The 25319-nt window shown below is 41.7% G+C and overlaps 1 protein-coding gene across 2 annotated transcripts in view; it reads right to left on the bottom strand.

Annotated features, from left to right (window-relative positions):
* The window catches only part of pak1 (p21 protein (Cdc42/Rac)-activated kinase 1), a 326605-nt gene that overhangs the window by 296351 nt on the left and 4935 nt on the right, over positions 1–25319 (bottom strand). The window lies entirely within an intron of this gene.

Genomic DNA, 25319 nt, shown 5'->3' on the forward strand with positions numbered 1-25319 from the left:
TCCAGAAACTTGGAGACATTATACTTAACGTAACACACACACAAAATGCTGGAAGAACTCAGCAGATCAGGCAGCATCTATAGAGAGGAATAAAGAGTCAATGTTTCAGGCTGAGACCCTTCAGCATGACATGGCCAGAAATTTCAACCCATTATTCCCCTTCATAGCTATTGCCTGACCTGCCAAGTTCCTCAAACATTGTGTACGTTGCTCTGGAGAATCTCCTGTGGTTTTGACATTATATTTCATTTCCTCATCCTAATAATACATATCATGAAAACCTGGGGTGCAAGCATTGATCCCTGTCATACTTGGCTAATCCGAACTCTGAAAAGCTCTTTATTCCCACATCGTTTCCTGTAAGACAATCTGTTCCCTACCCATAATCAGTACGTCATTCCCAATCACACAATCTTCAAATCTGCACACTAATATTGAACCTCGTCAAGTTATCTGGAAGTCGAAATATACTATTCATCTACTGTGCTAATTACATAGAAACACAGAAAATCTACAGCATATTAAAGGCCCTTCTGCCCACAATGTTGTGCCGACCATGTAACCTACTCTAGGAGCTGCCTAGAATTTCTCTACTGCATAGCCCTCTATTTCTCCAAGCTCCATGTACCTATTTAAGAGTCTCTTGAAAGACTCAGTTGTATCCAGTCTCAAAAAAATTTATGGTAGATCTGTCAAGCATAAATTCCCCTTTATGAATCCACATTGACATTCTCTGATCCTGTCACTCTTCTTTTTCTTTTAAACACAAGAGATTCTGCAGATGCTGGAAACCCAGAGTAACACACACACACACAAAATGCTGGAGGAACTCAGCAGGCTAGGCAACACCTATAGAGAGTCATCGTTTCAGATCAAGACCTTTCATCTGCACGTGTTACTCCTCTTATTTTTCACAGTGGGCTTCACCGATTGTTAATTTTCAGTTACCCATATCATGCTAATCCGTCTATCATTTTTTCCCCTTCATCTCCTATTCAACAAAAAAATTGTAATTAGTGTAGTTACTCTCCAATTCACTGCAGCTGTTCCAGAGTCTAAAGAATTGGAAAATGATTATCATATCAGCCTCTGTTTTAAGGCCCAATTCCTTAAGCACTCAGGGAATGTAAATTATCAAACCCTGGGGATTTTATTGGTAATTAATCCCTTCAAATTTACTAACATTATTCCCGACTAATACTAACTTCATTCGTTCTTTTCTCTCACTAGACCTGGTGTTCACCAATATTTCTGGGAGATTACTTGAAATTGGAATATTATTGTCACTTAAGACAGAGGAGCAGAATTCAACCATTCAGCCCACCGAGACTGTTCCACTATCCCATCATGGCTGGTTTATTTTTCCTCCCAACCCCATTCATCTGCCTTCTCCCTGTTACCTTTGATTAATTAGGAACCTATCAATTCCACAGATTCGCCACCCTCATCTCTGTTCCAAAGAGACGTCTTTATCCTGAGGCTGTGCCCTCTGGTCCCAGACTCTCCCATTGTAGGAAGGAAACATCCCCTCTCCTTGTACAAGGTAGTGAAAAGCTTGTCTTGCATGCTGTTCATACAGATTAATTCATTACACAATGTATTCAGGTAGTAGGAGGCAAAAATAATTGGCAACCTCTTGTGATGAATGACCCAAGGTATGAACTAACTAGGCTGCCATCTCTTTGTTCCCTTGGCAAACTATCCCCATTTCTGACTGTAAGGAACACTTCCATGGGTATGGATGCTGGTGGATGCAGAGGTCAATCTCAATATTTAAGAGAAATTTGGATAGGTGTATGAAGGGCAGCTTTTGGCTGTGGCTAAGGAGGAAGTTCAGAAATGGGGGGACCTATTAACCCCACTGAAATCTGCAGGGGGTGGCAGGGAGATGTCTCTGCCACTGCTCCACCACCAAGAGATGCACCGGGGCCGAGGGAGCGAAACTTCAATGAGCAGTGATCCCTAGCTAATGACCCTGCAGCTGACCTAAGGGCACCATTACATCTTCCTGTAAATTTCATGGATAGGAGGGGTACAGGGGGCTATGGTCCAGGTGCAGGCCGATGGGACAAGGCAGAATAACAGTTCAGCATGGACTAGATAGGCTGAAGGGCCAGTTTCTTGCTATAGTGTTCTTTGCTTCTATGACTATGATTACATTTATCTTCACTAATCTTATTCTGCTCACATAGCTATGGAAGCTTTTATATCAGTTTTTATGTTCTCTGCAAGCTCGTACTCTATTTTCTCCTCCTCAATCAATCCCCTTGTTTTCCTTTGCTGAATTCTAAGTCACCCTCATTCTTCAGGTTTGCTACATTATTTCTCCCTCATCATTTTACATTTCTTCTCCTTGTCTCTAATATTATCCTAAATTCTTTAAAAATCAATAGTTGTCTTATGAGGAATGGTTGAGTGAGCTAGGCTCTTCTCTTTGGTGTAAAGGAGGATGAGAAGTGAGTTGACAGAGGTGTACAAGATGATAAGAGGCATAAGTCGAGTGGACAGCTGGAGACTTTTTCCGAGGGTAGAAATGGCTGATACGAGAGGGCATAATTAGAAGAAAGTAAGTTTCTTTTAAAAAAAAACACAGAATGGTGAGGGTGTGGAATGTGCTTTCAGGGCTAGTGGTAGAGGCAGATATAGAAGGGACACTAGATAGGGACATGGGTGATAGAAAAATGGCGGGGGGGGCTATGTAGGAGGGAAGGGATAGATTGATCTTAGAGTAGGCTAAAAGGTCGGCACAATATTGTTGGCAAAGGACCTGTACTGCGCTGTAAAGTTCCATGTTGTACAAATTACCTTTGCTGTTTAATGTTTGGTCTCCCTTCAGTGTTTTCAAATCCCAAGAAAACAAATCCATCCTTGCCAACCCCTCATGGAGTCAGAGTAATATAGCATGGAAATAGGCAGTTTGGCCCAATTCCTCCATACTGACCAACCTGCCTACCTAAGCTAGTCCACATTTGGCCCATATCCCTCAGGACATCTCCTATCTACATACTTATCCAAATGTCTTTAATTGTCATTAATGTACCCATCTCAACCTCTTGTGCTGTAGCATATTCCATATATACACTTTCCTCTACGTAAAGTTGCCCCTCAGGTCTTTTTTAACTCATTCCCCTCTCACGTTAAACATATGCTTTCTAGTTTTTGATTTCCTTCCCCTGGGAAAGAAACTAAATCAAAAACTCCTTAAAACTAACATTTTTCAACCCTGACAAATCCTTTTTTGAATGTCTTATGACACTTGATTTACCAGTGCTTTTTAATATTTTCCATTGAATTGTTGTAGTATAGCAAGCTATTTGGATCAGAGAGTCTAGGCCAGCCCCTGGCCATAAAATGGCCATTTCTCTACTCTCTTAACTTTCCTTACATTCTATCATGATTATACTAACTAGCCAGAATCAGAATCAGAATTAAAACCACATTTACTATCACCAGAGTATTACAGACCCTTCAGCCCACGATGTTGAGACCACCTTTTAACCTACTCCAAGATTAATCTAACCCTTCCCTTTTATACAAAGCCCTCCAACTTCTTATCATCCATGTGCCTATCTGGAGGGTTTCTTTAATGTACCTAGTGTATCTCTCCTCTGCCACCACACCTGGCGCATGACATGAATTTTGTTGCTTGGCTGCAGCAATACAATACAAAGGCACAACACACTATAAATTACAAAAAATAAATAGTGGAAGGAAAAATAAATAACAAGGGAGTGTTTATGGGTTCACAGACAATTCAGAAATCTGATAGTGGAGAGGAAGAAGCTATTCACAAATCGCTCAGTGAAGACCTTCAGGCTGCTGTATCTTCTCTCAAAAGGTTGTAAAGAGAAGATGGCATATACCAAATTGTAAACTTCCTTAGAAATGTATACCACTTTCTGGAGGCACTGCCTCTTGAAGATATCCTCAATGATGGGGAAAGGTTGTACGCATAATGGACTGGCCGAGTCTGCAGTCTCTTGCAATCCTGTGCATTGGCACTGCCATACCAGGATATTCTTTACTGTACATCCATAGAAACTTGTAAATCTTTGCAACATACCAAATCTACTCCAACTTCTAATGAAGCAGAGTGCAAGCACGCCTTCTTCATGATTGCATCAATGTGTTCTGTTAACTTCATGAAGCAGGCTCCAAAGAAACGTATAAGTGCTAAGTTTATCTTGTTTATTGTACTGGCAGTTAGTCTTTTTTAAGTATTCCTCAAGCAAGACCACATCACTGCATGCGAGCCCTCGTCTCTCCAGCAGTCTTGCCTTGTCACCAGTGTACCAGCAATATGTAATGATGTGTGCAAATATGCTAGACTGTTTTTATTAAAGACATCAGTGGGAGTTTAAAACTCTTAAAAGTACATTTCAGAAATACCTGGTACTACAATAATAAATACTGCCTTTCCAGACGTGCATTTGTCTGTGGAAAACTTAAGAGTTATGCAACACTGGGTAGTTATAGGCTCACTATTGATCATGGAGGGAGCAATTCATTGTTCATTATAAATTAAGCACATTACCCAAGATTAAAACATATTGATTTAGGTATGATTCCTCCAGGTGTACTTGTGCCAATGCAGTAAATCTTGTCTATGTAACAAGCAGAGATGTTTTGATGTGAAAGGAAATGCATATAAAATGGAAGAAATGCTTGATGACAGCAAAATTTGCCACATTTAGCAATGGACAAAGCTACTTTTTGGAATGAGCAGTGCTTTCCTTGAACTGGCTTAGAAGGAAAACATTTTTTATGGCGTAGGAATAGAACACAAAAACAATTCCATACACAAGTAAATCAGAACAATTAATGGTTAATTAATTCTCCGCAACTTCTGGCAACATCAATGGCATCTTATCACAAAACAATCTTTACCTCCTGCCATCCTATTCTCTGCTTTCCATAGGGATTGCTCTCTCCGTGATTTCCTTGTCCATTTGTCCTTCACCATTATTCTCCCTCCTGGCACTTATTCCTGCCAGCTCAAGAGGTGCTACATCTGCTCATTCTCGTCTCTTCTTCTCACTAGCATATTAACTCCCTCTAGTGTCACTCCATCCCTTTCTCCCAAGGTCCACTCTCCTATCAGATTCCTTCTTGCACAGCCCTTTACCTTTTTCACCTATCATCTCCCCGCTTCTTACTTCATTCCCCCTAACCCACCAATCTGGTTTCACCTGTCATCTTCCAACTTGTACCTTCTCGTTTTGGCACCTCCCCTCCCCCTTCCTTTTCAGTCCTGATGAAGGCTCTCGGCCCAAAACGTTGACTGTTTATTCACTTCCATAGATGCTGCCTGACCTAAATGCCAGCACTGAATTCCTCCAGCATCTTAGTGTGTGTTAAAATTACTTGTGCCTAGTACAGCCAGTGGCCACCAAAGCATCAATGAGACAATAAACTCACTTGGTACAAGACCACGAGAGACTATATTACATAGGAGCAGAATTAGGCCATTCAGCCCAGAGTCTGTTCCATCATTCAATCATGGCTGATTCAAAGTACATTTATTATCAAAGTATGTATACATTATAAAACCTTGAGATTTGTCTCCTCACGGACAGCCAAGAAACAAAGAAACCTCAAAAGAACCCTTTAAAAAAAATAAGAAGATCGTTAAACACCCAATATGCAGAGAGGAAAAAAAAGCCAATTGTGTAAACAAAAAGCTTCAGAACTGAAGTTTTATGAAAGATACGAAGCTAGGCATCACTGCCGCTGGATCAGACCACAGCCTCAGTTCAGTGCGGAGCTGAGCAAATGCTGTGGAGCAGCAAGCAGAACCAACCCTCGCCTTGCCTGCAGTCCATCCAGACACTGACCTTTTCAATCTGGCCCGGGGCTTAGATCGTCCAAACATTAGGTTGTTCCTCGCTTTGGACTGCTCTAGGGCCTGAACGATTCGGCTCGTACCCAACCTTTCCAATTCAGCCCAGTTCTTAAATCAATCAGACTTGGGATTTTCTTCACTCTCAGGGATGCCACGACTCTGCCTTCACTCGCCTTGGCCATGCTTCACTTGAACCTCCACCATTGCTTGCCTCTCCCTTGTTAGCATTGGTCATTATTAATAAACTGTTATTAATAAGGTATTTCAATCACAAATAAGAGAAAATCTGCAGATGCTGGAAATCCAAGCAACACACACAAAATGCTGGAAAAACTTAGCAGGCCAGGCAGCATCTATGGAAAGGAGTACAGTCGACATTTTGAGCTGAGACTCTTCAGGGGGAAGGGTCCTGGTGAAGGGTCTCGGCCCGGAACATCGACTGTACTATTTTTCATAGATGCTGCCTGGCCTGCTGAGTTCCTCCAGCCTTAGGTGCGTGTTGTTTAATAAGGTATTTCGTAATTTTGTTTTGTTTTTTGCTGCCAATAGGTTGTCAATGGGTGTCACCAACACCATCTTAAACCAGAACCCAAATCTCCTGCCTTCTCCCCATAACCTTTGACACCCTTTCTAATCAAGGATCTATCAACCTCTGCTTTAAATATCCCCAATGACTTAGCCTCCAAAGCCATCTGTAGCAATCAATGCCACAAATTCCTTATTATAGTATCTTACCATCTTTCCAGATTTCTGACTCATATCTTCCCAGTTTTTAAAATTCTCCACATTTTCGTCCCACCTGATGCTTTAGCCCTCCAGTCCTATTTTTCCACCTGAAATTCATTCTCCAGCATTTCACCCTGAAGGTATTCAAGTGTTAGATGCTTTAACTGTGAAGATGCTGCAATTTCTTTGTAACTTAATTGCCTCCTCTTTCTTTAAGATACCATTTCAACCAACCTTTTGAACATTTGCCCTAACAACCCTGCATTATTCATTTCTTACTAATGCCTTGGGACATTTTTTCCACATTATTTTTTTAACAGGTTAGAACTAGATTAACACATACCACCCTAAAGTCTAACAGTAGACATAGAAATTCAATCTGCAGTGAAACATAACAAAACTAGAGGCCACAACAAAAGCTGCTCCTGACATCATTAGTAGCAAATATCAAACCAACCTCTTGAACAAAAAAAACAATTGACCCTCTTAGAGCATAACCTGTCAGCCCACCACAAGTACTGATAACTATATTTTGAGTTTGCTACATTTCCATCAATGCCACAGAAATCGACCACTTATCTACGTACTAGAGGCAATCTACAGCCGCCAATTAATCTCTAAACTCCTATGTCTCAGGGAAGTGGAGCTCCCAGTGAAACCCATGTGGTCAGAGGGAGTGTGCAAATCCCACCTGAGATCGGGATTTGAACCAGGTTACTGGAGCTTTGAAGCAGCAGCTCTTCCACTTGTGCCTTTTTAAGGAACCAGGCAAGGTCAGCATAACGACTCTTTTGAAGTTAGTGATGAGCCATGTTCTTGTTGAGATTTTCTAAGTAGTAGTCATAGTCATAGTCTATTAATCCCAGGGGAAATTGGTTTTCATTACAGTTGCTCCATAAATAATAAATAGTAATAGAACCATAAATAGTTAAATAGTAATATGTAAATTATGCCAGGAAATTATGATACAAGTCCAGGACCAGCCTATTGGCTCAGGATGTCTGACCCTCCAAGGGAGGAGTTGTAAAGTTTGATGGCCACAGGCAGGAATGACTTCCTATGACGCTCTGTGCTGCATCTCGGTGGAATGAGTCTCTGGCTGAATGTACTCCTGTGCCCAACCAGTACATTATGTAGTGGATGGGAGACATTGACCAAGATGGCATGCAACTTAGACAGCATCCTCTTTTCAGACACCACCGCGAGAGAGTCCAGTTCCATCCCCACAACATCACTGGCCTTACGAATGAGTTTGTTGATTCTGTTGGTGTCTGACACCGTCAGCCTGCTGCCCCAGCACACAACAGCAAACATGATAGCACTGGCCACCACAGACTCATAGAACATCCTCAGCATCGTCCGGCAGATGTTAAGGGACCTCATTCTCCTCAGGAAATAGAGACGGCTCTGACCCTTCTTGTAGACAGCCTCAGTGTTCTTTGACCAGTCCAGTTTATTGTCAATTCGTATGATCAACTGTTCTCCCTCCCTCCCTCCTCTGGCAGAACATACAAAAACTTCCAAGCACATACCAGCAGATTCAAGGACAGCTTCCGAACGGACCTTTCTAATGCTAAACTCTTGATCTCTCAGTCTACCTCATACATTGTACTTTATTTCTCCACCCGTCCTGCACTCTCTTTATAACTGAAAAACTATATGCTGCATTATTTTCTTTTTACAACCTCAATGCAATTAAAGTCATGGAATCATAGAACACTACAACACAGAATCAGTTCAGCCCACCTAATCCATGCTGAGCTATTAATCTGCCTAGTACCATCAACCTACACCCAGATAATAGCTTTCCATGCCTCTCTCATCCATGTATTTATCCAAATTTCTCTTAAATGTTGAAATCAAATCTGCATCCACCACTTCCACTGGAAGCTCATTCCACACTCTCACCATCCTCTGAGTGAAGTTTTCCCGCCATGTTCCCCTTAAACATTTCACCTTTCACCCTTAACCAATGACCCAACCTCAGAGAAAAAAAACCTGCTTACATTTACCCTCTATATAACCCTCATAATTTTGAATAGCTCTATCAAATCTCCCCTCATTCTCCTACAGTCTAGGGAACAAAGTAATAAAATATTCAACCTTTCCTTATAACTCAAGTCCCAACATTCTCGTAAATTTTCTCTGTACCCTTTCAATCTTATTGATATCTTATCTGAACGACGGGGACCAGAACTGCACACGTTACTCCAAATTAGGCCTCAATAACATCCCAACTCCAAAGCTCAATACTTTGATCTATAAAGGTCAATGTGCCAAAATATTTCATTATGACCCAGTGACGCTAGTTTCAAGGAATTATGGATCTGTATTCCCAGATCCCTCTGTTCTATTATGGCATAATGCGTCTGGATAGAACTCAAAAAAAAAACCTTTTTACTGTACCTTGGTATATGTAACAATAATAAACCAGTATTACTTAGGACGGTACTGCACTAGGCAGTAGACTTTTACCTTTCCTCTATCATACTTGCTCTTCCTGAAGGCAAAGGTCAACTCTGCACACATATACACATTTCATTTGGATAATTAGTGTGAAAAATCGTCAAATTTTTCCATTAGCTTTGATACACTTGCAGTATGGAAGCTGGAGACCCTACATTGAGCTCAATGCTGACTAGTTAATCTTGCAACACCGATGGAGCTAAACTATATCCATCTTTTCCCTTCCTTTGAATTCATCAGCTGCATGGAGAGGGGGAGCCTGCTGCAGGAGCAATAGCTTCCACTCTATACCGAACTGCCCCGGCTCTCATATCAACTACATAGACAGCTAAGCAACATCCACGGTCAGCTCTGACCAACGAAGGACCTCAACAGCTAGCATAACACTTTACAGCTCCAGCAACTTGGGTTTCATTCCACTGCTGAGTGTAAGAAATTTGTATGTCCTCCCCATGACCAAGTGCTCCGGTCTCCTTTCCCATTCCAGAGACATACAGGTTAGAGCAACACACATTCATCAGGACTAACTGAAGGAAGAGCTAGTAAGAGATTTGAAAGTGGGAGGGGGAGGGGGTGACCCAAAATGATAGGAGAAGACAGGAGGGGGAGGGATGGAGCTAAGAGCTGGACAGGTGATTGGCAAAAGGGATATGAGAGGATCAGGGGACAGGAGGCCCAGGGAGAAGGAAAGGGGAGGTGGGAAGAAACCCAGAGGATGGGCAAGGGCCATCTGTTATTTATTTATATACACACATTCTTTCTCTCACTCTCCTTTTTCTCCCTCTGTCCCTCTGACTATACCCCTTGCCCATCCTCTGGGTTACCCCCCCTTTTTCCTTCTCCCTGGGCCTCCTGTCCCATGATCCTCTCATATCCCTTTTGCTAATCACCTGTCCAGCTCTTGGCTCCATCCCTCCTCATCCTGTCTTCTCCTGACGAAAGGTCTCGGCCTGAAACGTCGACTGTACCTCTTCCTAGAGATGCTGCCTGGCCTGCTGCATTCACCAGCAACTTTGATGTGTGTTGCTTGAATTTCCAGCATCTGCAGAATTCCTGTTACATACAGGTTAGAAGTTGATGGCATGCTATTTTGGCACCGGAAGTATGGTGACACTTGTGGACTGTCCCAAGACATCCACAGACTGTGTTGGTTGTTGACACAAACGACAAGTTTCACTGTATGTTTCACTGGACATGTGACAAAGCTAATCTTGCAATTTGCGCATCGCCACAATACGTCAACAGCAGATGCAATCTCAAAGGCTCTTCACACGGCCTTAGACCACCTGCACAATACAAACACCTATGTCAGGAATTTAAAAATGTAAACACGAGGAATTCTGCAGATGCTGGAAATTCAAGCAATACACATCAAAGTTGAATGCTGTTCATCGAATAAGGCTCAGCGTTTAACACCATCATTCTCACAATCCTGATTGAAAAGTTACAGAACTTGGGTCCCTGTACCTCCATCTGCAATTGGATCCTAACTGGAAGACCACAGTCTGTGCGGACTGGTGATATCTCCTTCTCGCTGACGATCAACACCGGTGCACCTCAGGGGCGTGCTTAGCCCACTGCTCTATTCTCTCGATGACCATGACTGTATGGTTAGACATAGCTCAAATACCATCTATAAATTTGCTGATGATACAACCACTGTTGGTAGAATCTCAGGCAGAGATGAGAGGGTGTTCAGAGGCAAGATATGCCAATTTGTGGAGTGGTGTCACAGCATCAACCTTGCACTCACGTCAGTAAGACGAAAGAGCTGATTGTGGACTTCAGGAAGGGTAAGACGAAGGAACACACACCAATCCTCATAGAAGGATCAGAAGTGGGGAGAGTGAGCAGTTTCAAGTTCCTGGGTGTCAAGATCTTTAAGGACCTAACCTGGTCCCAACGTATCCACGCTATTATAAAGAAGGCAAGACAGCAATTATCCTTCATTAGGAGTTTGAAGAGATTTGGTATGTCGACAAATACACTCAAAATCTTCTGTAGATGTACCATGGAGAGCATTCTGACAGGCTGCATCACTGTCTGGTATGGGGAGGGAGGGAGGGCTACTGCACAGGATTCAAAGAAGCTGCAGAGGGTTATAAATTTAGTCAGCTCCATCTTGGGTACTAGCTTACAAAGTACCCAGGACATCTTCAGGAAGCAGTGTCTCAGAAAGGCAGCGTCCATTATTAAGGACCTCCAGCACCCAGGGCATGCCCTTTTCTCACTGTTACCATCAGGTAGGAGGTACAGAAGCCTGAAGGCACACACTCAGCAATTCAGGAACAGCTTCTTCCCCTCTGCCATCTGATTCCCAGATGGACATTGAACCCGTGAACACTACCTCACTTTTTAAATATATATTATTTCTGTTTTTTGCATGATTTTTAATCTATTCAATATACATATACAGTAATTGATTTATACATATACAGTCATGACGAAGGGTCTCGGCCTGGGACGTCGACTGTCCCTCTCCCTAGGGATGCTGCCTGGCCTGCTGCGTTCACCAGCAACTTTTGTGTGTGTTGCTTGAAATTCCGGCATCTGCAGATTTCCTCATGTTCGCAGTAATTGATTTACTTATTTATTATTATTATTTTCCTCTTCCTCCTTCTATATTATGTATTGCATTGAGCTGCTGCTGCTGCTAAGTTAACAAATTTCATGACATGCCGCTGATAATAAACCTGATTCTGATCTTCCTTCCCTTGAAGGAAACGGACAATTCTACATACATACACAATTTACTTTCATTCGGACAGTCATCAAATTTTTCCACCAAATTATGATACTGGATTGAGGTTTATTTCATTTTCTGCCTGTTGCCAGGTCACTAAATTAAAATCATGCCCCCAGAACTGGATAAGATTAGTTAATTTGTGGAACAATTTCTGTCCAAAACATCTGCACATTTAGACGTATTGGTTGTTGACACAAGCGACACATTTCAGTGAATGTTTCGATGTACATGTGACAAATAAAGCTCATTTTTATATATTCTCTCCCAATGAAAGCAAGGAACAATTCCACATTCGTGCGCTATTCACTGCCACTTGGACAATTAAGAGTACAAAAGTATCCAGTTTGTCAATCAGCTTTGATACACTTACTGGTTTGGGATTTGTCGGTTGTTTTGTCTTCCGCATGCCCCCAAGTCACCAAATCCAAATCTTGCCCCCAGAGCTGATTAAGATTAGTTAATTTTGGGGAACTATATCTGTTCAAAACACCTTCACATATAGGTATACTTAGGTTTCATCCTTGCTCACATCATAGATCCGAGCTGAAATGGAAGCTGATACACTACAACTGGTTATGAAAGATGGTCTTATTGGAAACAACAGCCAGTTAAAATTCATGTGATTGCAGCCTTGGTCTCCGCTGCATTTATTTTTAAACTGCCACAAATCTTCAGCATAAATAAGGTGGTCAAACGGCTTTGTTTCTTCCTCTTTTGACAGGAAGATAACATCTCTTTAAAAATACCTTAATTCTCCCAGACACACAGCCAAGAGGGCGGACGCGGTCCTTATTAAAACTTCATGAATTATTAATTCTCACACATCAGAACAACGGGACACGACCGAGCAACTAGACCAGAATGAAAAGCAGACTACAAAAGCCGGCGGCGCTTGAAGATAGCCGTGGTGATCATTGCCGACCCTCAGGCATTTGACGGGAATTAAATCTGCAAACTGGACTTTGTAGTACTGTAACTGAGTATCCATTAAAAGAACTTGAGAAGACCAAACGACGCTGTAGCAGCAGGGTTTGGGCGGCTGGGGTGTGGTGCAGTGCTACTCATGGATTCAAAAAAATTCCAGGACATACAGGAGCAAGAAGAGCAAAGCAGTAATTTGTGTACACAGGTTTTTCATTAACCACAGAGGAGCATCTCACTAAAAATCAATGGTAAAATGACTGCCTAAAAATAGCAGCAGCACAAGAAGAAAGTGGAATCTCTTACGTAAAATTTCTAAATTAGTAATATACAAAGAAATTAATTTACATAACCTAACTGACATACAGCAAAAATGCTCCAAGGCAGCTACCAAAATAGATATATACCCAGTGACCAGTGTATTGGGTGCATATGCTCATTCACACAAATACCTAATCAGCCAATCACAGGCAGCATGATCAAGAGGTTCAGTTACAAACTCGAGAAAGTTTAAAGATGTTGGAAATCCAAAGCCACACACACAAAATGCTGGAGGAACTCAGCAACATCTATAAAAAAAAAGAATGAACAGTTGACATTTTGGACCAAGGCGCTTCAAGAAGGGTCTCAGCCTGAAATGTCAACTGTTTATTTTTTCCCCCACAGATGCTGCCTGAGGTGCTGAGTTCTTCCAGTGTTATGTGTGAGTTGCAAAAGGTTTAGTTGTTCAGACCAAACATCAGAATGGGGAAGAAACAAGATCTAAGTGGCCTTCACCAAGGAATAATTGTTGGTGCCAGATGAGGTGGTTTGAGGATCTCAGAAACTGCTGATCTCCTGGGATTTTCACACTCAACAGTCTCTAAAGTTAACAGAGCATGGCGTGGAAAACAAAGCAGTCGGTGAGCAGCAGTTCAGTGAGCGAAAGCACCTTGTTAACGTCAGAGATCAGAGGAGAATGGCTCAAGCTGTGCAGGAGAGCTCCTCTCAAAGCACAGGAGGTACCTAATAAAGTGGCCACTGAGTATTATTACATTTGGTAAAGGCTTCTAGATCTATCTTAAAAGTAGCAGCAAGTGGCAGAGGCTTAGAAAGGGAATTCCAGAGCAACTGAAGACCTGAACAGTGGAACATTAAAAATCAGGGGAATGCAAGAAAAAGAATTGGAAGAATATCATGATCTGGGAAGTCTGCACATCTGGAGGAGGTTATATAGAAAGGGAGATGACATACAATAAACAAAATGCTACCTGACCTGCTGAGTTCCTCCAGTATTTTGTCTGTTGTTCTGAATTTCCAGCATCTGCCAAATCTGTGTTTATGACATGTGATAACCATTTGGGAGATAGTTCAACTTATTGTACATTAAAAAATGAAATCAAAGTCAATATGACAAAATTGATTAAATCAGTAAGTTTTTCAATTCCATAATCTTCAAGGGCAATAATCTGTTCTGTTACTAATTCATCAGGACCTGCTGCCTTTCCTTTCTTCATCTTATTTATTGCATTATGAACTTCAGATTTTTAAATATTTGAATGTTCTTCTTAATTTCTGGTTTTTCGCCTCGATCGTCTTCAAATAATTCCTGAATATACTTAGTCTATCTATTCATAATCTCATCTTTTTCCATGATAATGGTACTGTCCTTTGCTTTCAAACATCCACCTGAAGAACAGAGGAGCTTTTAACCAGTGATATTCTTGATTTGTTGACGTAACCTTTTTGGATCAGTAGGGATTCTTTCTAATTGCTCACATTCCTGGTTTAACCATTCTTCTTTGGCTTTTTGACATAAGCTTTTAACTTTTTTATCTAAGGACTTGTATTCTTTCGGATTTGCTTTCTTCCATCTGCTTTCTTCCATTAGATTTTTGATTTCATCTGTCATCCATTTATTCTTTGTGCTTTTTTCTTTTTTAGGAATCACTGACTTTGCTGATTCTACCAAGGCATCCTTTAGAGAGTTAAACTTCATTTCTACATGATTGCTATCATCTTCAACAGATTCTATTTCTAGACTTGGAAATTTATTCCTTACTTCGATTGCCAATTTTTTTTTTACACCTTTACGAGAATGAAGAGTATACTGACCAACACTAAACTAGGCATGACAACCCGCCTCAGAGCACTGAAATGTTACGTTTATCCAGTTATGTAATTTGGCTCAGAATGTTGGACAATAACTAGTAACATGGGGAAACAAACTGAAGCAGAATGTGGTTTTTGAGGAGGATGCAAAGAATATCATGGACGAAACATATCTACTGAGGATGTCATGAACAGAGCAAGCACAAAAAGTGAAATAATGTATGAGATCATGAAAAGGCAACGTGACTTCATTGGACATGTGATTAGGAAATAGGGTTAGAATGCATGGTAATTATGGAAAAGATTGAAGGGAAGAAAGAAGGAGGAAGGCAAAGACAAATGATGATGGAGACAGCAGCCAGAGAACTGGAAATGAATACCAATGAATTGATCAACTTGACCAGAAACAGGGGTGTGTGGGCCTTGGCAGTCAAAGCTCAAACTGGGCATGGCACCTGATGATGATAATGATGACAAAATTAAAATGGAGATAGAATTAACAACAAATATAGAAAGTGCTGAACATACTCAACAGATCAGGCAGTGTCTGTGGAAAGAGAAGTGGTTCACATTTCAGATATGGGGCCCTTCAACAGAACAAGGAAAGAGAGAAAGAGGTTGGTTTCAGTAGAATGGGAAGGAATGAATAAACAAGGGGAAAGGCTTTGATAGGGCGAGTAAAGTGGGTTAATGGAGGCAGATCCAAGAACATGCTCTCGTCTCATTTCTGTTTTTGTTCATAGTGAGGCTGTGGGATGTGCCTAAGATGAAGCTTAACACTACTACAGAGCCAGCAACACAGGTTCAATTCTCGCTACTGTCTGTAAGGAGCTTGCATGTTTTCTCCTTGACCACATGCATTTCCTCCAGGTGTATTGGTTTCCTCCCACATTCCAAAGATGTATGGGTTAAGAGGTTAATTGTTCACAAGGTGTCATTAAGCAGGGTGGACTTGTTGCATCTGAAGGGCCTGTTACTGTGCTGTATCTCTAAATAAATAATTTAAAAAATTAAAACACGAGCTATAATGATAGCAGGCTGAAGCCCAACCTCTCTGTATAGCTAATACTCTAATCCAGGCAACATCCTGGTAAACCTCTTCTTCAGTTTACAAAGCTTGCACATCTTTTCTGTAGTGGGGTGAACAGAACTGCACATAGCACTTCAGATGTGGCCTAAATTAAGTTTTATACAGCCACAATCTGACTTCCTGATTGTTCTACTCAATGCCCAACCAATGACTATCATGTGGAGACAAAAGATCATAGTCTCAGATTGCAGAGAGTCCCAAAACTCCAGAATTCACAACCACAGGGAGCTAGGTTATAGGCCATATTTAAGGTGATAGATATACATGCAGTAGCCACTTTATTAAGTACCTCCTGTACCTAATAAAAGTGGTCACTGAGTGTATGCTCGTGATCTTCAGTTGCTGCAGTATTACATTTCGAGGTTCAACATGCTACGCGCTCAGAGATGCTCCTCTGCATACCACTGTTGTAACGCGTGATTCAATGCTCACTGGCTGCTCCGGTGACTCTGTTGGTGGCAAACTGTACCTGTCTCTGCCAATTCTTTGAATTCATCATCTGTGTAGAGGAGGGAGCCTGCTGCTCGGCCAACAGTGTGCTCTCCATATTGTACTACCCTGACTTGTTTATCCTGTAGACAGCTCAGATTCAACACTATGGTTGACCCCACCCAATGAAGGGCCACAATCACACAGACCTAACTGTGAAACAATCAAGCACTGAGAGCAGCAACTCATCACAGTGTACATTGAAAGCACAAGTTGCAAACACCTTAAACAGAATGCATCAAATAGAAATAATAAAGCCGAAATGAGGTTGCCCCATAACATATTTATTCAGGGACTATCAAGGTGTTCAGTTATCCAGTGGCCAGATACCAAGGTATGCCATCTTGGACAATGTCTCCCATCCACTGCATAATATACTGGTTGAGCACAGGAGTACATTCAGCCAGAGACTCATTCCACCGAGATGCAACACGGAGCGTCATAGGAAGTCATTCCTGCCTGTGGCCATCAAACTTTACAACTCCTCCCTTGGAGGATCAGACACCCTGAGCCAATAGGCTGGTCCTGGACTTATTTCCTGGCATAATTTACATATTGCTATTTAACTATTTATGGTGCAACTGTAACAAAAACCAATTTCCCCCGGGATCAATAAAGTATGACTACCAGTATACTGTATTGTGGGCTACAGCAGTGTAGGTTTAGTGAGCCAAGGCTTTTCTCTTTGGAGCCGAGGAGGATGAGAGGTGAGTTCATACAGGAGTACAAATGATGGATCGTGGGTGCATAGAACACGGTTCTGGGATGGCAGTAGAGGCATATACATTCGGGAGACTTAAGAAATTCTAAAATAGGCACACGAATGATAGAAAGATAGAGGGTTTTGTGGGAAGGAAGGGTTGGATTGATCTCAGAGTAGGTTAAAAGGTCAGCACATCTTGGGCTGAAAGGGTTGTATTGTACTGTACTGTTCTTTATGTACATACAATCAGTCCATGTAGACAAGTATGATCCTCTCTCTTCTCCAGCCTTGTATCCCTTTTGCCAATCAACTTTCCAGCTCTTAGTTTTATTCCTCCCCGTCTTCTCCTATCATTTCAGATCTCCCCCTCCCCCTCCCACTTTCAAATCTCTTACCATCTCTTCTTTCAGTTCGTCCTGACGTAGGGTCCCGGCCCCGAAACATCAATTGTGCTTCTTCCTATGGATGCTGCCTGGCCTGCTGCGTTCCACCAGCATTTTGTGTGTATGTTGTACGTTGTGCTTTATAGGATTGCTTTTGTATTTATATTTATGATGTTTTTTTAAAATTGTCGTCTTTATGCGTTTCATTTTTTATGTAGCTTTGGATCCAGAGTAACAATTGCTTTAGTCTTATTCACGCTCGGGTACTGAATGACAGTACACAATCTTGCAAGGTGTTAAGTATAGATAGATAAGTATAGATATAGGTCAGTGTGGAGATTGTCGGCTGAAGAGTCATGTAGCACAGAAACAGGCCCCATAACTTTTCAGTGTCTGGCTACTACTACATCGTCCTTTATAGTAACATTTTATTCTGGAGATTTAATGAAGGCTAATTACAGTTTTTGGCATTTAATGTTATAGAACTAACACAACATCAACAGAACAAACGTAGCAATAAGGAAAAGCTTGAGGTTTAGTTTAATGTGCTGTTGATCACGTAATCCTGTCCTATAATTCATCCCCCCCACCCCCAAGTGGGAACTTTCATAACTAATAACTGTTGCTTTACCGGTTCTAAGCCTGTTTAAATACTCTATACTGCAGTACTTCTTCCTGTGGTTTACCAATGTGGGCTCATCTAGCCAAGACCGCATACTGAGTGGTGTGCAACAGCCACCCCACTTTAAAAAGAAATCACACACAGTTATCTTTCACTCTTCACTCCAGTGGAAATAAACTAACATCGACCATGAGAGACTCTAATTTCCTCCCACATTCCAAAGATGTACGGTTACGGTTAGTGAGTTGTGGGCATGCTATGGTTGGCGCCAGAAGTGTGGCAATTCTTGTGGGCAACCCTCAGCACAATCCTCGCTGACTCGACTGAACATAAATGACAAATTTCACTATACGTTTCAACATTCCTGTGACAAATACAAATATTTTACAGGCATATAGCACAGAAACAGGCCCTTCAGCGCATCTAGTTCATGCCAATCTATTCTGTCTAGTCCCATCAACCTGCACCTGGACCATAGCCCTCTGTACCTCCTCCCATCCATATACAGTACTTCTTCAAACTTCTCATATGATACAGTTGAACCCACTTCCACTGGCAGCTCGTTCCATAGTCACACCCCTCTCAATCTGTAATCCTACTAAAGCCTGATTTATACTTCTGCATCAACGTAACGCCGTAAATACTGCATCGCCACAAACCCTACGCAAAGCCGACGCGGATCCCTACGCCAGAGCCCGCGTTGTTGCGACACACACCTCTCCCAAAATGTAACCGCGCGTCGCAGCAACGCAGACCGTAAGAACTGTGATTGGTCCACTTGGTAGCATCACGTCATCCTACACTGCAATAGCTTCCCATTGGGCGACTGAAGGGCAGGGAAGGAACTCTGGCTGCAATGCTTTCCAAAAAGCTTTACAGACCTCCGAAATTATGGAGGACACATTTCGCTTTTATGAAAAAAGACACTCGCTTCTTGTTTACCCTGAGAAAGACTACCATGACCATGAAGCCTTGCGTGGGCAGGTGTGTGTGCATGCGTGACATGCGCAAATTGCAGAGCGACACAGACACACCAACGCACAAGTATAAATGCTCACAGTGCGCGTAAGTCATTTGTGTTGGTTACGGCGTAACGTTGACGCAGAAGTATAAATCAGGCTTAAGGTTCCCCTTAAATATTTCACCTTTCACCCTACCTATGACCTCTAGTTCTATTCTCACCCAACCTCAGTGGAAAAAAGCCTGCTTGCATTAACAATATCTACACCTCTCACAATTTGGAATCCCTCCAGCAAATCTCCCCTCTTTGTTGTATGCTCCAGGGAATAAAGTTTTAACCAATTCAACCTTTTCTTATAACTCAGGCCCTCAAGTCCTGGCAACATCCTCTCAAATGTTCTCTGTCATTTTTTTTTTATAAAAGATAAAATAGATAAATAGAAAAGAAAAATGCGCTTTAACCTCAATGTTAGCCAAAGCAGAAGATTAAGCAACTCACAGGCATTACCATCCATATTCTGAAAGTTACAATTGATCAAAAATATTGTGTATTTGGACCAGGCACAAAGACTGTGGCAAAAACAACAGCTTGGTATTCACCAGTGAATGACTCATTCCTCAGTCCCATCTCAAGTCAGAGTATACAGTAATGGAAAAATTCTTACTGTCTGATAAATGCAGCACAATTAACTCAAGAAACCTAACACCATGCAGGACAAAAGGAGACACTCCTGCTCTCGATGTCTATTGCTTATATTTTTCCCTTTCCTTTTTGTATTTGCTCAGCTTGGTGTCCTTTGCACCTTGGTTGTGTGTCCGTTTCAGTCATGCGAGGATTTTCCATTGATTCTGTTGTTTTTCCTATTTACTGTGAATGTCCACAAGAAAATAAATCTTGGGGTAATATACGGTGATACATCTGTACTTTGATAATCAATTTACTTTGAACTTTGAACCGCCCGCTCATGACTTGCTCCACCATGAGCAAACCCTGGCTACAGTAGACTTCATCACAAAACAGACCACATCAATATGTTAAAGCTCCTTCTAGACACACACACACATTTCTACTACCTGCAAGCTCCTCTCCAAGTTAAGATGAAAATCTTTCAGCATCAAGCTCAAAATCTTGAAAGGCCCAACCTACTGAAGAACGGCCTTCGTCATACAAACAATTAAGGCGACAGCTTATGTTCATCCTCTCAAGTAAAGAACAGATAGCAAAATGGTCTTGTTAACAGTGCCTAAATCAGATACCTGAACAAAGAACATTTTCATCCATCTTACAGTGTTGAAAATGGTTCCCACCACTTAAAAATCGTTAACTACCTAGAACAAAGGAGTTGCATTTCAGAACACAACAATTTTGCAAGACCACTGTGAGCTGAATATCTTTGAGTTTAAAGTTCAAAGTAAATTTTATTATCAAAGTGCATATAGGTCACCATATACAACTCAGAGATTCATTTTCCTGTGAGCATACTCAGCAAATCTATAGAATAGTAACTATAACAGAACCAATGAAAGATCAGACTGCACAAGACAACAAAATGTGCATATGCAAATATAAATAATCAGCAATAAATAATGAGAAAATAGGATAATAAGATAAAGAGTCCTTAAAGTGAGATCACTGGTTGTGGGAAACATCTCAATGATGGGGCAAGTGAGTGGAGTTATCCCTTTTTGTTCAAGTGCATGTTAGTTGAGGGGTAGTAACTGTTCCTGAACCTGGTGGTGTGATAAACGTACAGTAAAGAACTGATTCTATTTTACCGAGACATTATTGATAACACCAGAAAGATCCTGTCACAACGCACAAACCATTGTTGGAACTCCATGGGTCAGGCAGCATTGATAGAGGGGGAAAAAGTCAACGTTTTGGGTCAAGACTCTCTTTGTTGGGATTCAACAAAATCTTGTCCAAAATTCCGACATCTTTGATAAGATGTCCTTCTAACTGCCACTGATAATGTGGACTACTTGGGAGAATATTATATATTCATAGAGCACAGAAAGAGGCCCTTCAGCCCAACTAGTCCATGCTGACAAAGACACCCATCCATGCAAGTCCCAGTTGCCTGTGTTTGGGCCCACAATCCTTATTATCAATTCAATTCATGAAGAACGCATTTCCTCAAAGCCCACCAAAAAAAAGTGACAAATTAAACATTTATCTCAAGATGGCTGCTAAGGCCCTGTTGGTTGAACTCTCTCTGTGGCTCAGGACAGAGTGAGTACAAGTTCCACACACAAAATGCTGGAGGAACTCAGCAGGCCAGGCAGCATCTATGGAAAAGAGTACATCGACGTTTCGGGCCGAGACCCTTCCTGAAACGTGATTGTACTCTTTTCCATAGATCCTGCTGGCCTGCTGAGTAAAAGTTCGAAGAGCACTGATCAAAGAAGAACAACTCAGTACTCTCTGGTATCCTGGCCAATCAGATATCATCACTGAAGTGAATTAGTTTTTTTATTATTCCATTGTCGTTTGAGGAAGCATGTTGCCATATTTACAACAGTCAATACACATCATAAAATTCCAAATTACATAACATTCACTGGAGCCATACAAACCAAACTGATTTATTTCCCTTCTAAGACAACAGACACCACCTTTACCAATGTAGTACTTCACACTGGCATCAATTATTTGTCCAGATCACAGAATGAATCTCGAAACCACAAGGTTCCAGGTGAGTGGAGTATGAACTAAACAAATGAACCATAGAAACTACAGCACAGAAACAGGCTTTTTGGCCCTTCTTGGCTGTGCCGAACCATTTTCTGCCTAGTCCCACTGACCTGCACACAGACTATATCCCTCCATACACCTCCCATCCATGTATCTGTCCAATTTATTCTTAAATGTTAAAAAAGAACCCACATTTACCACCTCGTCTGGCAACTCATTCCATACTCCCACCACTCTGTGTGAAGAAGCCCCCTCTAATGTTCCCTTTAAACTTTTCCCCCCTCACCCTTAACCCATGTCCTCTGGTTTTTTTCTCCCCTTGCCTCAGTGGAAAAAGCCTGCTTGCATTCACTCTATCTATACCCATCATAATTTTATATACCTCTATCAAATCTCCCCTCATTCTTCTATGCTCCAGGGAATAAAGTCCTAACCTATTCAACCTTTCTCTGTAACTGAGTTTCTCAAGTCCTGGCAACAACCTTGTAAACCTTCTCTGCACTCTTTCAACCTTATTTATATCCTTCCTGTAATTTGGTGACCAAAACTGAACACAATACTCCAGATTCGGCCTCACCAATGCCTTATACAACCTCATCATAACATTCCAGCTCTTATACTCAATACTTCGATTAATAAAGGCCAATGTACCAAAAGCTCTCTTTACGACCCTATCTACCTATGACGCCACTTTTAGGGAATTTTGTATCTGTATTCCCAGATCCCTCTGTTCCACTGCACTCCTCAGTGCCTTACCATTAACCCTGTATGTTCTACCTTGGTTTGTCCTTCCAACGTGCAATACCTCACACTTGTCTGCATTAAACTCCATCTGCCATTTTTCAGCCCATTTTTCCAGCTGGTCCAAGTTCCTCTGCAGGCTCTGAAAACCTTCCTCACTGTCTACTACACCTCCAATCTTTGTATCATCAGCAAATTTGCTGATCCAATTTACCACATTATCATCCAGATCATTGCTATAGATGACAAATAACAATGGACCCAGCACTGATCCCTGTGGCACACCACTAGTCACAGGCCTCCACTCAGAGAAGCAATTCTCTACTACCACTCTTTGGCTTCTTCCATTGAGCCAATGTCTGATCCAATTTACCACCTCTCCATGTATACCTAACGACTGAATTTTCCTAACTAACCTCCCATGCGGGACCTTGTCAAAGGCCTTACTGAAGTCCATGTAGACAATATCCACTGCCTTCCCTTCATCCACTTTCCTGGTAACCTCCTCGAAAAATTCCAATAGATTGGTCAAACATGACCTGCCACGCACAAAGCCATGTTGACTCTCCCTAATAAGTCCCTGTCTATCCAAGTGCTTGTAGATTCTGTCTCTTAGCACTCCCTCCAATAACTTACCTACTACCGACATTAAACTTACTGGCCTATAATTTCCCAGATTACTTTTCAATCCTTTTTTAAACAACGGAACAACATGAGCCACTCTCCAATCCTCCGGCACTTCACCCTTAGACAGCGACATTTTAAATATTTCTGCCAGGGCCCCTGCAATTTCAACACCAGTCTCCTTCAAGGTCCAAGGGAACACTCTGTCAGGTCCCGGGGATTTATCCACTTTAATTTTCCTCAAGACAGCAAGCACCTCCTCCTTTTCGATCTGTACAGTTTCCATGATCTCACTACTTGTTTCCCCTAATTCCATAGACTTCATGCCAGAATGGAGAAACCATTTTTGCTAGATTACTGCTGGCTTTAAAAACACAAGCACTCCTGCAGCAAGATGAATCAAATAGTGCTTTCACAGGCAGTGAGTGACATTCAGTGGTGTCACAACAACAACCTTACACTCTATGTCAGTAAGACCAAGCAATTGTTTGTGGACTTCAGGAAGAGAAATTGGGAGAAGTCGCACCAGTTCTGAACGAGCTTCAAGTTCCTGGATGTCAACATCTCTAAGGATCTATCCTGGGCCCAACGTATTAATGGAGTTACAAAGAAGGCATGTCAGTGGCCATATTTCATTAGGTATTTGAAGATATTTGGTATGTCACCAAAGATTCCATCAAATTTCTACAGAAGTACCATTGCCAGCATTCTGACTGGTTTGCATCACTGTTTGGTGTTGAAGTGTCAATGCACAGGATTGTAAAAAGTTGCAGAGGGTTTTAAATCAGCCAGTTCCATCATGGACATCTTCAATAGGCAATCCCTCAAGTCAGTATCCATCACTAAGGACCCTCACCATCGAGGACATGCCTTCTTCTCATTACTATCATCAGAGAGGAGGTACAGGATCCTGAAGACACACTCAATGTTTTAGGAATAGTTTCTTCTCCTCCTGCATCAGGTTTCTTAACGGACTATCTCACTATTTGCAGAACTTTTTTTATATTTCTAATTGCAACTTACAGTAATTTTTTAAATGTATTACACTGTAATGGTGCAGCAAAACAACAAATTTCACAATGTATGTCAATGATAATAAACCTGATTCTGATTTTGGCTAACACAAAAGATCAGCATGCATGACCCTCAGACTTTTCCTTGAAATGGTGTAAAAATACTCTAAAAGTTTTATAATGAAACAAATAATGAAGAAATGTTACACGCTTTGGTTGAAGAAGAAAAAATTAAAGATCCCCCACCATCAGGGCCATCATGGAATAGGAGATACGGAAGCCTGAAGTTCCACAGCACCAAGTTCAAGAACAGCTACTTCCCTTTAACCATTCTGCTCTTGAATCAAATGGCAGCACTACCTCAGCATAGTAACACTCTCCTCTCCTACCAGATTCTTTCTTCTCCAACCCTTGACCTTCCCTTGACCAACCCTTGACCATCTGGCTTCACCTATCACCTTCCAGCTAGCCTCCATCCCTTCTCCCCTCCTTCTTGTTGTGTCCTCTTTCCCCTTTCTTCTCAGTTCTGAAGAAGGGTCTCGGCCCGAAATGTCAATTGTTTATACATTTCTAGAAATGCTACCTGACCTGCTGAGGTCCTTCAGCATCTTGTGTAGCTCTGGATTTCCAGCATCTGCAGAATGCCTTCTGTTTATGAAAGCAACAATATGACCAATTTTCCCTACAATGAACTTCGTCTTTTTTGTTCTAATTGTTTTCTTTGACTTTATCTTTTTCTAGTGAATATTGTGTCTCCAATGTTATGTGCCTGTGATGCTGTTGCAAGTAAGCTTTTTACCTCACTTATGGATACTCGTGCAAACGACAATAGACTCAACTTTGAATGACTTGGGGGCTCAGCAGTTCAATCACAAACAAGAGAAAATCTGAAGATGCTGGAAATCCGAGCAACACACACAAAATGCTGGAGGAACTCAGCAGGCCAGGCAGCATCTGGGAAGAGTCCAGTCGGCAGGACTGGAGGAAAAAGCTGAGGAGTAGATTTAAAAGGTGGATGTAGGGGAATGAGAATCACCGTGGTGATAAATGAAACCTGAAGGGGGAGGGATGAAGTAAAGTGCTGCAAAGTTGATTGGTGAGACAGAAAGCCATGGAAGAAAGCGGAGAGGAGCACCAGAAGGCGGCGATGGGTGGGCAAGGAGATAAGGTGAGAGAGGGAAAAGGGGATGGGAAATAAAGGGGGGTG

This window comes from Mobula birostris, chromosome 7, assembly GCF_030028105.1.
Source record: "Mobula birostris isolate sMobBir1 chromosome 7, sMobBir1.hap1, whole genome shotgun sequence".
In the NCBI taxonomy this organism is placed as follows: domain Eukaryota; kingdom Metazoa; phylum Chordata; class Chondrichthyes; order Myliobatiformes; family Myliobatidae; genus Mobula; species Mobula birostris.